The sequence below is a fragment of the Cryptomeria japonica genome, chromosome 8 (genome assembly GCF_030272615.1).
Source record: "Cryptomeria japonica chromosome 8, Sugi_1.0, whole genome shotgun sequence".
In the NCBI taxonomy this organism is placed as follows: Eukaryota; Viridiplantae; Streptophyta; class Pinopsida; order Cupressales; family Cupressaceae; genus Cryptomeria; species Cryptomeria japonica.
Window position 1 is genome coordinate 323,224,679 of NC_081412.1, and position 17,931 is coordinate 323,242,609.

Below are 17,931 nucleotides of genomic sequence, written 5' to 3' on the forward strand. Positions count from 1 at the left end.
TTTTAAAGATAGACACCTTGAGTGAAATAGGGGCATATGAACGTCTTGAGAATGATATTTTTTGGTATATTTTAAATAGGCTTTTTTAAAGATAAGCATACATCTTTCACATAATTTTTTCTAAATGCTAGTTTTATGTTAAAACAATTCAAAATTTATTTTTCTAAGATGGTAGAAAAAAGAAATAATAAATAATTTGAAAAATCATAGATAAGTCGTTTTGTACTCTCTTTTAAATTTTCAATAAATTAAAATTGATGTAAATAAATAAATTTGTTCTACTTAACATGTATAAGTTAAATATTATTTATAAAATTAAATAACATGTATAAATTAAATATAAAATTAAATTATAGAGGTGTGAGGGTGTGAAGAAAAAAAATTGAAAGAAACAAATTAAATAGCAATTATTTATTAGAATAATAATAATAAAACTTTATAAAAAATATGTGAGTGGATATAATAATTAAAACACATGCATATATAACATAAAACAATCAATTACATTCTTAACCAAAAATAGTAAAATAAAGTGAGAGCAAAAGAACAGTTGTGTGATAAAACAATAATAATTACTCAACCAAGGTGGTAGAAAGAAGAAATAATTGGTAAGTCATTTTGTACTCACTCTCTTAAATTTCAATATATCAAAATCGTTGTAATTAAATAAATTTGTTGCACTTTTAACACTTGTAAGAAATAAATATATAAATTAGTTTAAAATAATGAATATAATATATTTCAAATTATAGAGGCATAACTTAGAGTGGCAATACTAGGTGGATTGTAATGGGTGTGATAGCATAACTATGTTGATAAAATAAAGAAATAAAGTAAATAGTCGATATTTATTAAAATAATAATTTTATTATAAATATAAAAGACACATGATAAGTTTTCCACAAAATTTTGACTGAATATCTAAAATTCTTCCACATTCAATTAAAGAGTTGTCAGTGATTATTGTTTGAAGAAAAGATCAACATCGCACAAATTACAATTTTACAGTGAATAAAGATCATGCCTATAAAGCACTACAATACAAAAAAGAACATGATAAGTTCTATTATGATGTCATAATTGATGATAATACTTTGAATGATGTGGAAAGAGATTACGAACACAATATCTTCAAGAAAATGAAAACAATTTCATTTGGAATTTGATTCTGACTCAAATCAAATTGTATTTGTTGTCCAATAATGAAGACAAATGAAGGTAACATAATATATCACACAACGTCAATGGCTTCAAGACCACCTAATGTCTAGAGAGAAATAGACTTAATCTATGTATGGATTAATAACCCACATGCAGATCCTCTAAGAATGATTGATTAGACTACAATTGGTGTGTCTCCAATTAATGAATATGTCACATCAAGATTGCTTGGCATGCATTCTCAACACTATTTGCTAATGGGAGATGTGACTAGTTAAAACCATGAATAAGACAAGTACACCTTCATGAGTATGTTAAGCATTTTCTTCGCTATAAGGATCGCCATTTTGATAAAAACCCAAGATTTAGATAGTACATGATGAACATGATAATGAGGCATCAATCCCAGAATTCAAGTGCAGTCTTTGCAAAAAGAAACATTCAAGAGTTGCCTATCACTATAAATGAATTGCATGAACACATGGAGCAGTTGCCAACCTCACACCTAGCTGATAAGTTGATGTGATTTGGGACATTACTTTGGATTGCTTTTTTAGAATAATGAGAGTCATGGGTGCACCACTTCCATGAAGATGGGTGCATCCTGTTGTGACTATACGAACAAGTCTTTCCATTTGTCAAAGCTATTATTATTTCTTATCTATGATTCACCCAAGTCTTCATCGTTTGGGGGCAATGTGCTTGCCACTATAAATGAGAAATCAACATATAGTCCAATATTCTTTTCTTTTTCTGGTTTTACAATACGAAATCAATTCAAAAACACAAAAAGGACCTTTTTTCTTGACAAAAGAAGAAAGTATCTGAACAAAGTGTCATTCATTTCATTTTATGCCTTGTTTACCCTTCAAGAGGAATAAATGTGTTCTCTTTAAAAAGGTATTTTAATGTACTTGTCTACTTTAAAAGGGTTATAAATGTAAGGTTTACTACAATGCCCAATATTATATCTTTCTTTTTTGGGGTTTGGAAGAGTATTACGTTGGTAAATTAACATTTTTTATTAAATTTATTTTGGGAGAAGAATAAGATGAGCTTTTTTTAAAAACTATTTTAATGTAAGGTGTAAGAGTGCAATAGCCAAAATGGCATCTCCCTTTCTTATTTGTTTGTGAGGAGTATTATATAATTTATGTGCAAGTTGGTAAAGCAAGTATTTATCTTCACAAAAATTATGTCAGAGATGCTGAGAGATATTTTTAATTATCTATTTTCTATTAGATTTTTATTAAAATAAAATAAGTACTTTGAAAATGATATCTCTTGGCATGTTTTGCTTATATTTTTTGAAAGACAGATACCTTGAGTGGAATAGGGATATCTTGAGAATGATATGTCTTGGCATGTTTTATATAGACTTTTCTAAAGATAAACATCTCTTGACATCTTTTGATCTTTCTAAAGATAGATATGCTAGTTTATTTAAAATAATTTAAAATTTGTTTTTATAAATGGATAGAAAGAAGAAATAATAAATCATTAAAAAAACATAGTTAAGTCATTTTGTACTCACTCTTCTAAATTTTCAGTAAATTAAAATTGTTGTAAATAAATAAATTTGTTCCACTTAACATGTATAAATTAAATATAAAACTAAATTATAGAGTCGTGAGCACGTGAAGAAAAATTAAATAGTCAACATTTATTAAAAAATAATGATAAAACATTATAAAAAAAATATGAGTGAATATTAATAATTAAAACACACATATGTAAAATAAATCAATCAATTACATTCAACAAAGACTAATTTATTCAAACATTTTAAAGGAGAATGGCATGAATTGCCGAAGATTTGAATCAGCATCAGTTCCTGAAGGAGCAGCAGGGCAACTACAGTGCGAAGGATGGTAGCGGGCGTGGAGCGAAGCGAGGAGGTGTGGGTGTTTGAGCTCAGGAGGCGGAAGAGGTTATCCCCATGGAAACCATCTGGGATCTAGCGGCGAAAGAAAATTGGAGGACCTCAAACTCAGAAAGATCTCAGGTTCCACTGTTGCCTCATGATGGAAACCAAACAATCCTGTGTATGCATCGACCCCAATGGATTTTTGAAGGGGGCAGATGGTTGGACAAATGCCCTCCTTTTTACCAAAATCAACATCATACGAGTCCTTCTCTAGGCAGAGGTCAGATTTTAAGTCATAAGCAGTGTCTGAATAAACCCAAGCCTCCATGACCCAAACGAAGGTCGATCGGGCCTCAACAGAATCTAAGGAGGAGGGATCCCCTCCCCACAGAAAGTGTATCAGAGCACCTTCAAAGACATGGTTTTAAGAAAGGAAGGAGTGGGTGGTTCAGACAAACAAATATTCCAAGCAGATCAGGACGATAATTGGAGATTCGACATCCAAACCAGTGAAACTTGGAAAAGGAAGGGAGATCAAAAAAAAATTGTTGAGTGCTCCTGGAAACCCACGGAACTTCAAGAACAGGTAAGTTACATTTCCATTTCTACAATCCATTTGAATGATATTAGACTTAATGAGGTTAGGGAAGATCTCTGGAATAGATGCATATTTGTCAAATGGGGTGGGGGACACTGGGGTAGAGGCAAATTTGCAAAATGGTGTAGAGATCAATGGGGAAATGGGATTAGGATCAATCCACTCCCTAATGATTACTTTATGATTGAATTCTTGAATGGAAATGAAAGATGGAAAACCCTAAACAATGGCTCCTATATCTTGGATGGCATTGAAGTTCATTTGATATATTAGAAACTGAATTTTAACCCTAGGACACATATTGTGCTTGAATGTTCGGTATGGGTAAGACTGTACAACATACCATCAGAATATTGGAATATAGAGTCTCTGAAAGAAATTAGCAATTGCCTTGGATCCTTTATATCAGCAAATGGAATCCTGGAGGACAGGATTTGAGGAAGTTTTGTCAGGATATGTGTTAGTGTTAATCAAACCTCAAATATGTCGAATAAAGTCAGGATCTTGGGTGATGGGGAGGTGTGCACATAGAGAATTGACAGAGAAGATCAAATGTTTATCTGTCCTAAATGTTTCTCTAGATAACATATAAGGGTGGAGCGTGAAGTATCAAAAAAAATCTCTAGAGCATATTCATGCACCCAAAAGACAAACTTGCCTTGTGTAGGTAGCACAATCAAAGACCAGAGCAAGGACCCCCTCTCTGACTCAGGATTACCAGAATGGATGGATGAAGGCAAGGACTGCACAGAGACCCAAAGGAGTCTATCGATTGAGGAAATTATGGGAGTCTCTGAGATCCCTACCATCCCCATAACTAGAACACAACGAGAGTTGTCACATCAGTATGACATAGTTCAGATTCAATCAGACATCATTGGAAGGTAATATGGTTGACCTTCAAGCACTGCTACTGGAAGCAAAATCTTTACAATCAAAGATAGAAACTCGGATGAGGGTGCTACCCAAACCACATGGTGAGGATCTGTCCACTCCCCCCAGGGGGGATCAGGATGATAAGATTGTTGCAAAGAGGCTAAGGAAAGAGAAACATGGATTGCAAGAGGAAATTTGTACTCAGCCTGAACACGTCATTAGAGAGCATGATGAAGACATAGGTGGAGGTGATTTGGAAGTCCAGCTGGAAGATAATGGGGATGAGGATACTAGATCTGAGTGGGAAGAGGATGGTGAGAGAGAAATTAATGAATTGGGTGATTGCAGCACAAAAGGGTTTGAGGTCACTATATCTAAAATCAATAAGTCTAACATCAAACCTAAAGGTAGGAGAGGGCGTAAGTCCAACAAAATAATGTTGAAGATAGTAGCAATGGCTACTAGACAAAACAAACTTTTGACAGGGAAGGGAGCTCCCTTTCCCTAGGGGCAATGAAGGTCATGACTTGGAATGTCAGGGGCTTGAATGCCCCTGACAAATGGTGCTTAATAAAGCATCAAATAGATGAGTCAAAAGGAGATATATGGATTCTTTAAGAAATAAAATGGAGTAGGACTGATATTGATAAAAGAATGAGGATGTGGAGGCAGTGGTCTGGGAAATTTGTGGAAGTTGAGGGTGCTTCAGGAGGCATTGGTATCATTTGGAATCGGCTTGGGTTAAAGGCAATGAATCCTTTCTTATCTTCAATGTCTATGGGCCTACTACCACCCCGAAAAAAAGGAGCTTTGGAATATTATCACGAGCAAGCTAGATGTATGTAACAAGACAAGATGTATAACTGCAAGGGATTTCAGCCACTCTAAATGATCAAAGAGAAGATGGGCGGTATTCAAAGACCCAATATTGTCCAAAGAGATTTCTAAATTTTGTTGATCACAATCAACTTATGGATATTATCCCCAAGAATGGTGTCTTCACTTGGACAAATAGGAGGGCAGGTTTCTCTAATATTGTAGAAAGGTTAGATAGATTCTTGTTGTATGGAGATTGGGTTGAACAAAACCCCCTCTTAGATGCTCTCATCCTTCCCCTTTCAGGCTCAGATCATTACCCTATTTAGTTGGATATATCCTTGTGCCACCTTGGAGGAGGCATCCCTTTAAAGTTTGAGAAAATGTGGAGCAGGGACCCTAGTCTTTAGAATTTGATTTCAGTTTGGTGGGGTGAGATTGATGTGGGACATAACTCGCACATGTATAAATTTTACAAAAGGTTGAAATACATAAAAATGAAGCTTAAAGAATGGAATCAAGATCATTTCAAGAACATTTTTACAGAGAAGAGAGGAGTGATGGAGGAACTTGGAAAAATCAATGAAACTGTAATTTGTAATTGTTGGACATTATTGTTGCTAGGATATGTTGGTGTCATTGATGTCAACATATTTCTGTGATTTATTGCTCTGGTGAATGCAGATTGGTTTATTGGGATCATGGTTTGGTATATGGAATATTTCTAGTGTCATTACATCTTTCAGTACTGCTTTTAGTGATTCGAAAAGCTTAATTGATCATATCATATGATTCGGTTTGCAGTTTGGTTCTTTGTAGAGTTCGGTATATTTCGATGTGATCAGATCTTGAGCTGAGTTTTTGGGATATTGTTTGGGATGGTCTTGTGTATCTTCATTGCAGATGGTTCATGATTTGGTGCTTTGCAGGTTATCTTTCTTCGTGATTGTTGCTATTGTTTGAGTGTTCTTAAAGTTTTGATGTTGATCGATGAAGATTTGATAAGTGGTATTGGTATAGTTATTATTGATGATTTTAACATGCTTGTTGGTGTTTCTTAATTATGTCTTCTTTGCTTTGACGATCTGCATTGACCATTGTGCAAGTTTTTGGTGATTTTGTTGAACCGGTGTTGTTCTATGTGTTATGAGGTAATCTTGGTGATGTAGCATGTTGTGTTATGTGGTTGATCTTGGCAAGATTTTTAGTGGTGTTGCGTATTTGGAGACTTGATTTAGGTCCATGTTATATCATGTATATCAGTATATTGGTCATGTTGGTGTAATTAATTATTCATGTTGGATATTATTACACCTTACTTAAGTTTACTTAGGATAATGCATTTCATAGTAGTTTGGGTATGAGACACTTGGGTCTTTGTGCCACATTGGGATAGTGTGTGTAGGAGAATTTCCACCTTTTGTGGTCTTATCTTGTTGTTACATTCCACATTCGGTGGGTGATCCACCTCATGTGGAATATTATATTGTTTCTCCTACCTACCCCTACTTATCCCTACCTACCCTTGTTTCTTATTGAGCCACATTTCATGTTTGTGTGCTCCCTTATCCATATAGCATTGCCTATATAAGCAGGCTCATCTACATTGTATGTAACAAATATTAAACAATTGATGATCTATCTATTGACAAGAATATCATTTACTTGTCCTATATTTTGTCTCTCTATTTGGTACTTTTCATTGAGCTCTTGATCTTGGCAAAATCTCACATGGTATTAGAGCCATTAGAGTGTCATTGATTCATCTTTGAGAGGCATTATTGCAGTATCAAGAGGCAGATCTGAGGAGCAGCATCTTCTAGAGGCGTCCTAAACCAGATCCGACCTCACCATCGCATTCGGGTGACCGTTTCCATGAATTTTGATTATAAATTCATCTATATTGGGTGAAAGTCGACTTTGGGGCTTGGAAGAAAAATTCAGCCTATTAGGCTGTACGGTACGATTTTTATTTTTATTTTTTAATTTTAAAAATTATATTTTCTGCGAAATTTTTTTATTTTAATTAAATTCCAATTTTTTTAAAAAAATATTTCACACTTTTAAAAGTCTTTTTCAAATATAAAAAAAATCAAATTACATGGGGGTCATTGCACCCCACCCCGACCCTTACCGTAGACTTTATTGTGCAGGGCGTACTTTTTGGGAGGGGACCACCATCCTTTTGGGCTCTGTTGAAACATTGTACCACCTACACTTTTGCTGTCACACGCCGTCATCTATCATCCTCGTTGGTTCTTCGGCGATCTCGAGCACCCGACGTCCTGCAACCACCGTCAAACTTCTCCAGCCAACCTCTTGTCAAACCCCCTGCAGCTCGCCAACTACCGTCTTCCGTGGCTTTTATTCCCGGTGGCAACTGTCCTCCCCATCTGCCATGACTGTTATGCTAGCGACAAGACCTCAGGATCTCCGTTTGGTTGGCCCGTGCTTTCCCACCGGTATCATCGACCTGCTCTGGCGACCTTCCGGCTCCCAGGTCCCTTCTGCTCTGGCGTCCTTTGGCTCATGGCTCCACCAACGGCCCCTCCAACCGCCAAGCTCTTCGCCAGCGACTGCCGCTTCCCGGCGACCCTGCACCTACCGATCGCCGACATTTGGATCTCCCATCGACACCTCTGGCAGCTTTCCGGTCATCTTGTCTTCTCTTGCCACGCAGAGAATTGGGATTCGTTGATACCTACATAGTAAGTTGTACAACGTGGCGCACAACTATTCGCCTCCCAGCGCCCAGTCACAATACACTTAGGTAGACACCTAAGCAGTCATATAGGCCACGTTAGCGCATAGTCAACGCTAGTTGGCACCACCTCATCAACCGTACACTGTCCAGTCACCACCTCATCAGCTTCCGTATGACACGTGTCAGAATCTGGTTGGTCCACCTAGTTGTTCGTACTGTACGGATGCATAGTCAGCAGGGGAGCAAAGTTTTGGTGACGGTCATACGACCATCAAATTTAACCCCACTATTTGTTGACGTCATCATTATTTTGAAAATTTGGCAGGCCCCTCCCATTGAGCTTTTGACTTTGCAGTTCAACTTCAAATGGCCATATCTTGCTCATTTTTGCTCCTTTTTTGGTGCGATTTTTTTTTGAAATGGGCTAATTTTTCGTTTACTTTCTTTTAGTGGCATTTATTTCTGATCTTGGTGGACATATTTTTCAAAAATTGCAGTTTTTGGTGACTGTACCTATCTAATCCCCGTTTCTGCAACTTTTGGGACTCTGTTTGGGCTCATACAAACTCCTTTTCAGGTGTCATTTTTTTTGAAAGTGCAATTTTTGTCTACTTTCATAATTTGTTATCAATTTGTAGTGATTTTGAGTATAAATTGTAATTTCAGCATATGGTCTTTTTTGGCCAATTTGGCACTTGTATTGCATAGATCTATCTTTCTGGTCTTTTGCATTGTAGTTCTTAGCCTATTGGGGCAGTTATAAAACAAAATCAAAAGTCCACCTTGCCATTGTTTACAAGTGCCCTATTGTACACGCACTACATATAAAGTGTCAAAATCATCATTTGGGGGGTACTTTGATTGAGTGAATTTGGGGGGGTGTCTCTTGTGCTTTTGTTCTCTTGTGTTCTTTCATTTTGTTGCTATGGGTTCTCATAAGTTTCCTCTCTTAACTCCTCATAATTATGCTACTTGGAAAATTGATGCATGGAGTAAAGTATGGAAAAAGGACTAACTCATTACATTGATGGAACTATTGTTGCTCTTGTTGATCCTAAGGCTGATCTTGTTGCTCACTTGGATTGGCTCACTAAAAATATCATGGCAATTGGTACCTTAAGAAAGTATGTTTCAAAGGATCTCATCTTTCATATTGAAAAATGTACCCTAATTAAGGATGTTTGGCAAAAGTTTCAAGACTTGTATGGTCAAGTTGATGAGATTAGGGGATATCAGATTGATAGTGATCTCACCATTTTAGATCCCAAGAACTTTGATACTATACAAGATTATGTCACTAAGGCAAAAGAGTTGAGGGCACAACTCAAAAATTGTGGCATTGATAAGAAGGATACTCAATTGAACTTCAATTTGATGGGAAAGATTCCACAAGAATATGCATCATTTGTTTCTAGTTTCCAAACCCATAGGATGACAATGGGTTCAAGCTATACAATGCCTACATTTGATGCTTTCGCCGAAATATTGATGATGGAACAAACTAAGTTGATAAGCATGGGCATTCTTAAGACTTCTAAGTCTCAAGCATTAGTGGCAAATCAAGGGAACAAAGGAAATCAAGGAAAGGACAACTCAAACAAGAATAAATGGCAATCAAAGCCTAAGGACAAAGCACCACCTTCTCCACACCATGGAGATTCATCCTCTTCCAAGAAGGAAAATTCACCAAAGAAGGAGAGATCTACTTGTGCCTATTGTAAAAAGGTTGGTCACGAGGAGCATCGTTGCTATTCTAAGAAGATTGATGAGCTCACACATATCCTCAAAAAGCACAACATTGCTTTGCCTAATTCCTGCAAGAAGGAGGATTCATCAGCTTCCACTTCCTTACATTCAAAATGGAAAGGGCAAGCATTCATGGCTTCTACAATTGGGAAGACTCACTCTTTTGGGACAAGAAAAGGAAAAGCTTTGTGTGCTACCACAAGTCATGATTCAAGGAGATGGCTTCTAGATTCAAGGGCTTCTCATCATATGACATCTTCGCAATCTATGTTTTCAACATTTGAGTCTTGCACCAGCCCGTAGATTTTGATTAGCAATCATACATACATGGATGTGATTGGAAAAGGAACTATTGCCATTCATGATAGCTCCTTCAATGATGTGTTGTGTGTACCCCACTTGACAAACAATCTTCTTTCCATCTATCAAATCACACATGGGGCAACAAAGAGAATTGTGGATTTCATGCCTGAGATAGTTTTCATTTGAGACTTGGAGACTAGAGCTATCATTGCGACTGGGATGGTTGATCATGCATCTCGGTTATATTCCTTTTCAGATTTTATTGATGGGGATGATTTCACATATGATGATTCTTCACATGATGATTCAGATTTTGAGGAGAACTTTGGGTACTTGAACTTGGGGATTCTCACATGTGACCCTGCTCTTGAGCATTGCATTTCATCTCCTCCTATTAATATCACATCACCTATTGCACATGATGATGCAGATAGTGTGACAGTTTTTCCTTCTTGTAATTCAGTGCAGCAGGATATATCTTGTCTTCCAACTTCAGTTTCATGGGATGAGTACTTGACAGACATTGCAGGTTTGTTTGTGGAACCCTATATTGCAGATTTGGGAGACATCATTGATGATATTCATCTTCTCTTTGATGATGATGATCCTTCTTCAATTGTTGTGAGGGCACACTCTAACCCTCTTTTTCATTCTCTACATGATCATTCTTTCGAGGTTGACATGATTGTGGATACTTTTGTACAATAGTTGGAGGAGGTCTCTTTATCTTTAGAGGAGACATGTGAGTCTTTGGGACTAGTTCAACATTCATCTCCACTAGATCTTGGAGTACCTTCCCAGTTCACCACCTTTAGAGGGGGTATCTTTCATCATCGACATGGGGACACTTGAGCAGTTTTTAGAGATTCCTTTCATCATGAGTTTTTTTCTTACTTCTTCCCTTCACGATTGGAGAGACTACATGGATACACCTTTGGTTTTGTTTCTTCCCAAGGGAAGGAACGTTGTTCGACGTTCATGAAGCAGTTTCTTCATTCATCTTTATTCTTCTACCATTGGTGTAGATTCTACATTGAGGGGGGGCTACCTAGCTTCTCTTCTTCTCTCATATGGGGGGGACTTTTTCCTCAAATGGGGTTTTGTTCCTCTCACACTTCTATGAGAGTTCTCTTGTATAGTTTTTATCTCTCTTTTGGGGGAGGGTTTTTTCCCATTGGGTTTTTCTCTCTTTCCCTTCTTTATGAGAGATTTCATTGCATTGGTTTGCATGCATTTGCATTTGCATTTGTACATGGTTACCTAATATGGCCTCATAGTCAGGACCCATCTTGCATTGCTTAGTTGCATTATAGACTTAAGTGCATTCCCCTAAGTTGCACTTAAGGGGGGGTGTTGGTGTAATTAATTATTCATGTTGGATATTATTACACCTTACTTAAGTTTACTCAGGATAATGTATTTCATAATAGGTTGGGTACGAGACACTTGGGTGTTTCTGGCACATTGGGATAGTGTGTGTAGGAGAATTTCCACCTTTGTGGTTTTATCTTGTTGTTACATTCCACATTTGGTGGGTGATCCACCTCATGTGGAATATTATATTGTTTCTCCTACCTACCCCTACTTATCCCTACCTACCCTTGTTTCTTATTGAGTCACATGTCATGTTTGTGTGCTCTCTTATCCATATAGCCTTGCCTATATAAGCAGGCTCATCTACATTTTATGTAACAACTATTAAACAATTGATGATCTATCCATTGATGAAAATATAGTTTATTCTTGTCCTATATTTTGTCTCTCTATTTTTTACTTTTCGTTGAGCTCTTGATCTTGGCAAAATCTCACAGGTCCGGTGGTCGATCTTTATATCGTGTGATGTAATTTTGTAATTAGGTGTTGAGGGTTTAGCCAACCTTGTTGTCAAGGTTGATGAAGTGTATAAATAGGTGGTATAGTCATGTAATTTTGATATGGAGGTTGTGTCTACATTATCAGAGAATGATGTATGTGCAAACAAGCGAAATCATCCTTTAGTATTGTGATTGAGTAGAGATTGAACTGATGCAGAGGAGACATATATGCTTAACTGGAACTATCATCGGGCATTAGCAGATGTTGTTATTGTAGTTCATTTGATTCTGGATTGTTGTCCGAACATTTTGTAAGTCAACGAGACTTCCTTGTAAGGTAGTGAACCTTCCCTGAGGGTTGTTTCCTTTCGGGTTATCATATCTTGAGTTGTAAGCTCTAGGCAGTGAGCCTGAATGCAAGTTCATTCCCCATTGTAATATACACATACTACTATAGAGTATCATCTTATTGTGGGTAGGTTCCCACCATGGTTTTTCCCTTAACCGGGTTTTCCACATCAAAATCTTGGCGTTGTGTGTTGTGCTATCTATTTGCTTATCTTTGTTGTTGTTGCAGTTTATCACATTTGGATTTGTGGTTAAGTTTAATAATCCAAGTAAAACTGAACCCCCCCTTCCCTTCTTAGTTTTCCTTCATTATTATTACCAACAATTGGTATCAGAGCTAGATCCTCTAGAAGAAGCTTGACTGCTTGAGGTGATTTTGGATGGCAACTGGAACTGGAAGTGTTATCTTTAAGAAGGAGAGTTTGATATTTGATAACTGTGCTATATGGAAGAATCGAATGGAGGTTCAGTTGAGATGTCTTGGAGAGGATTACTGGAAGATTACTAAGAATTCCTATTCTATTCCTCATAATGGACTAGTTACTACTGATGAGATCAAGGAAGATGAAAATAACATTATAGCAAAGGAAGCATTGTTGAGTGCGTTGACTGATTCAAAGATGACTAATGTGATGGGACTTCAAACTGCACGTGAAATCTGGGAGAAGCTTGAAACCTTGTATGAAGGAGATAAACAAGTCAAAGTTTCTAAGTTGCAGAGTTTGAAAGGGAAGTATGAGATGTTGAGAATTGGAGAAGATGAGAACATAAATTCCTTTATGGCTAAGTTGAATGAACTTGTCCTAGGTATCAGATGTGCTGGTGGAACCCTTGAAGAAGATGAAATTATTGCTAAGGTTCTAAGATAATTGCATCATGCTTACATACATAAGGTAGCTGTTGTATACACCTAAAAAATAGTCTGAAGATAATTAATTAAATAAGCAATTATTTAATTAATCCTCCTTCCCAATTTAATTGAATTCACTAAGCAATTTGATTAAATTTCCCCTTTCATCTACTTATTAATAAATCTAAGGATTTATTTAATAGGTTCATTTCAACCCTTTAATTAATTAATTACTTCAAATTAATTAATTCCCTCCATCAAAATCATTTCTTCTAAATCCCCTAATTAATTAAAACAAATCAAATTCATGAGTTGTTGAAATTAATTAGCCCTTTCCTATTATTTGAATTTTTAAATTCAAATTCTCCTAACTTCTACCACTCCTAAACCTAACCCATTCTACCTACCCACATGTCCCCTTTCATCCAACCTCTTCTAGAAGCTTTGTGACACTTGTCACTAAGTGTTCCCTTTCATCTAACCTCTTCTAGAAGCCTCTTGACACTTGTCACCATAGAGATGACAGATGTTCCCTTTAATCCAACCCCTTTTCCAACCTCCTCCAATTTAACCATTGATATCTTCAAATCAATCTTGACTGTTGATTCCTGCCACCTCACCCCTAGCCTTAAGAAATCCTATAAATAGACCTCATTTTGGAGCACAAAGGGTCCCAATTTCATCTCATCTTATGCATTGTTACTATAGGCATCTAACTTCTATTTTATCATTTCTTAGCAATGTTATCATGCTTAATTTTAGCTTAATTGCATCTTCATTCTAGCTTATTTTCTAGAATAATCATGAAATCATGTAGCTTAATCATGCTATTCTTGCTAGATCATGCATCTTCATCATTCAAATCCTCCATTTAAGTGTAGTCAGGTCACTGGAATTTTCATACTAAGATCTGAGAGCAAAATTCATACTCTCATTTACTAGGAGGTGATAGATCGCTTAGCCATGGTTTTGTCTTTCTTTGATTTAATTCACTAACCATTACTTGTAATGATTTATTGAGTGCATTGTGTTTGTAGGTACAGGTACACTTCATAGAGAATGACATTTTGGCACCCACCATGGGGCCGGAATCATCACTTTTAGCCTCTTAATCTTCAGCAAACTTCATCTCTGTCTGACTCTGGTTCAAAAATTCGTACGAGTTGCCTTTTCAGCTCGTACGAACTTCCTTTCAGCTTAGGCTGACACCTCATCCTGACTTGTACTAGGTATAAATCTATGTCGTACAAGGTTCTATGTTGCAAATTATTTATTTGTACTAGGTCTAAAGTTGTGTCGTATGAGTCTATTTCTTGCAAATTCTTTATTCGTACTAGCATAATCATGTGTTGTACAAGCTGGTTTTGGCTTGTGTCAGAGATCTAAATATTTGTCATTTCATTTGATAAATCATGTCGTACGAGTTTCTGCATCTGTGATTTTTTGATAAACTGTATGTTAGGGTTTTCTGATTTTAATCCAAACTTTACTAATGCTAACCCTGATTGGTTTGTGAGATTTTTGGCAACCTAACTCTTTTCTGCACAAAGATTGACGAAGATACACTTGCCAAAGACATAATTTAAAAACTAATCAATGACTACTAATGGATCTATTTTGTAGGTTGCCTATAAATCCAACTAAACTTTGTGTATTCATTAAAGTTTTCTAGGCACACTTTAATTTGGCTAAGGGAAATGAACAATCATGTATTTCGTGTCTTTGATGATAGGCGAGTATTCTCTCACCTTTCTTAGGTGATCAGAAAGCTAGACTCATCTTTTGCTTTCATTAGTGCATTTCTTTAGCAGGCCTGCCCTCCCGAGGAGTAATAAATCCTAGTCATTAAGGCCGGTGAGAGGGGAATGACCTAAGTGGGAACGGCTAACGCCAAGTAATCCAACCCACTATAAAATAAACATGTTTTTGATGAAAATCAAAGCAACGACAGTGCTCGGGAATATCTCTCCTCCGTACCTTCGAGTATATCAAACCTTGGTTTTCAAGGCTGGGAGACCTCTTAATTGAGTTTATACCTCGACATGCCGAACAGATCCCTTACTAGTGTCGGTTAAAATAGAAGCTACCCGATTCACCTCTGAAAGGGTGATAATCTTTGTGTAGGAGAGATAGTAACTCTCCCAAGACACTTGACATATCGTGGCCCCATTAGCGTTTGGAGTCGGATAATACGGCGTTGAGAATCCATTGTGTGAGACTCAGCAGTCGTATTCTGATTAGCCATTGGGTGTGTACCTAAGTCAGCAAGCAAAGGTTTTCATTCTCAGCCAACTTCCTTAGGGTTTAGCATGCTTGGAGTCACTTATCATATCATGTGTTTTTTGTGTATTCATCCCTAAATCGACAAATCAGACATCCAAAAACTGGAAGACATAAGCAAAACATTAAACTTCAGTTATAAAAAATTCAACCAAACAAACATTTTTATCTCTACTCTATTATCTGTCGTACGAGTTAGGATCTCTGTCGTATGAACTTGTTTGCATAAAATCTTGTGTCGTACCACACAACATTTTGTGTCGTATGTGTCAGTTATTTTGTCGTATGGTTCAGAAAAGTTTGTTGTACGAGCCTCTACTTTTCACATGAAAACTTATGCTTTGTCGTACAGACTCATATCTTGTGTCATTCTAAACTGCATATCCTATCATACGAAACTCTGCATTTGTCAGTCCAGAATTGTGTCTTACATGCCTATTTCAGATTTATCATTTCTACTTGATCAATTTGCAGTAAACATAAACACATGTTATTTGTCAATTTGTGCTTAGATTGTCATCTTGGTTCACTTGGTCAAGTTACACCTGTCAAAATCAGACTCTAGAACATAAACACCTCAAGATTTTCAAGTGTTCACCCTTAACAAGTTCAAGATCTAAACATCTCAAAGTGCATCATCACTCTCTTTGGTAAACTGATCACTCAAACATAGTTTCTCATCAGGATCAATCATCCTTTATCACGAAACTAAAATGTTTGGTCAGGATAATCTTGTCCCACATCATAGGATATATCATTCCTACTGGACTTGGTTCTTATCAAATCATCATCATTGCACTCCTAAACCGAAGATCGAAAAACTTGCAAACTTTTAAACACTTGAATTCTCTTTTAGTGTCATATCACTCTATTGCCTTGAAATTGACTGTTGATCACTTATCAAAACAACCTTTTGGACAATCGAATACTAGCAAAATAACACACGTGTATGCCTGTTCTAACTAGAGCTCAGAGACGAAGGATTGTAGAGACGAAAATCAAAACATTGGAAATAACTGAAGAACACATAACCATGGAACATGAAGATGAAATACAAGTTGAAGAAGAAATAATAGAACAAAACATCAGAGACATCAAAAAGGATCCTCAATTCAACAAGTTTATGCATAAATTATTGGAGGAAGAAAAAGAAAAATACTTCCTAATGTTAGCCAAATCTGGTGCTATACTTCCCCAAGATTTTGATGTGAATAAATTGACACAAAATAAAAGTGATCCTCCCCCTAATAACGAACAATATGAGGACATCTTTGGTCTTTGCATGAATGACACATCAATTCCCAATAACACCAGAACCAATGAAGAAACTGGCATACCTATAAGAGATGAAGTAGAAATCCTGAATAACATTCAATTCAATGAGGATGCAAGAAGAGCTAGAGATGAAACAAGAAGAGATCCCAATCCTCCTAGAATGCAAAATCATGGTCATGCAAGAACAAATCATGTTGATAATCCTATCATGACTCTCACACAACAACTGCAAGCAATGCAAACACAAATCCAAGAGATGCAAAGAGGAAATGTTAGATGATACTCACTTCAAGAAATCTGTCCTTATCCTTTTGACAAAAAGCTAAACATGATACCATTTCCTATAGGTTTTGAAACTCCGAGATACAAAAAATATGATGGAAGCACTGACCCTCAAGATCATATACGAGAATTTTGCACAATGAGTATGGAGTTTGCACATGAGGATACCTACTTAATGAGACTATTTCCGAAAATCTTAACTGGACTAGCTATGGAATGGTTCTCCAAACTTACACCTGGAATCAGACCATTTTTAGAGTTGGTGGATAAGTTTGTTTCACAATACTCTTACATCATATAACATGAAGTAACAATGCTAGACCTATGTAACACTAAACAAAAAAGTGGAGAACCCTTCATGACATTCTTACAATGATGGAGACACCTAGCATCGTGGTATCCTCGTACATTGCCAGAGTATGAAAAAATGGACATATTCATTGACAAATTAAATGATCAAATGAGTTATTACTTAAAAATGCAAGGAAATCAAAGCTTTGGAAAAATGGTTGATAATGGAATCAAAATGGAGGAAGCCATGATAAAGAAAGGTGAGTTGAAAATATACAAAGAAGGAGTCCATCCTCCTAACATTAACAACAATAACAACAACCACAATGATAAACCAAAGTTTTGGAATAGAAATCAAAATGTCGTCAACGAGGGAATGGTGGATAACAACAGTGTGAAACCAAAACAACCGATTTTTAATTTATCCACTTACTCAGCAGCAACACAACAAAACAACAATCACCAAAGAGCAACTATTAAAACTTTCTTTCGAAGACAATTTACAAACATTGGTGAACCCCTTGGATCAACACTAAAAACACTTCTCGCAAACAAATTGATCACTTTACCAGAAGAAAGGAACTACGAACCTCAAATCAAACCACCTTGGTGGAATGATAATCAGTATTGTGATTTCCATCGAAACAAGGGACATCACATAGATAGTTGTCAGAAGTTGAAACATATCATACAAGATATGATTGATAATGTAGTAATAAC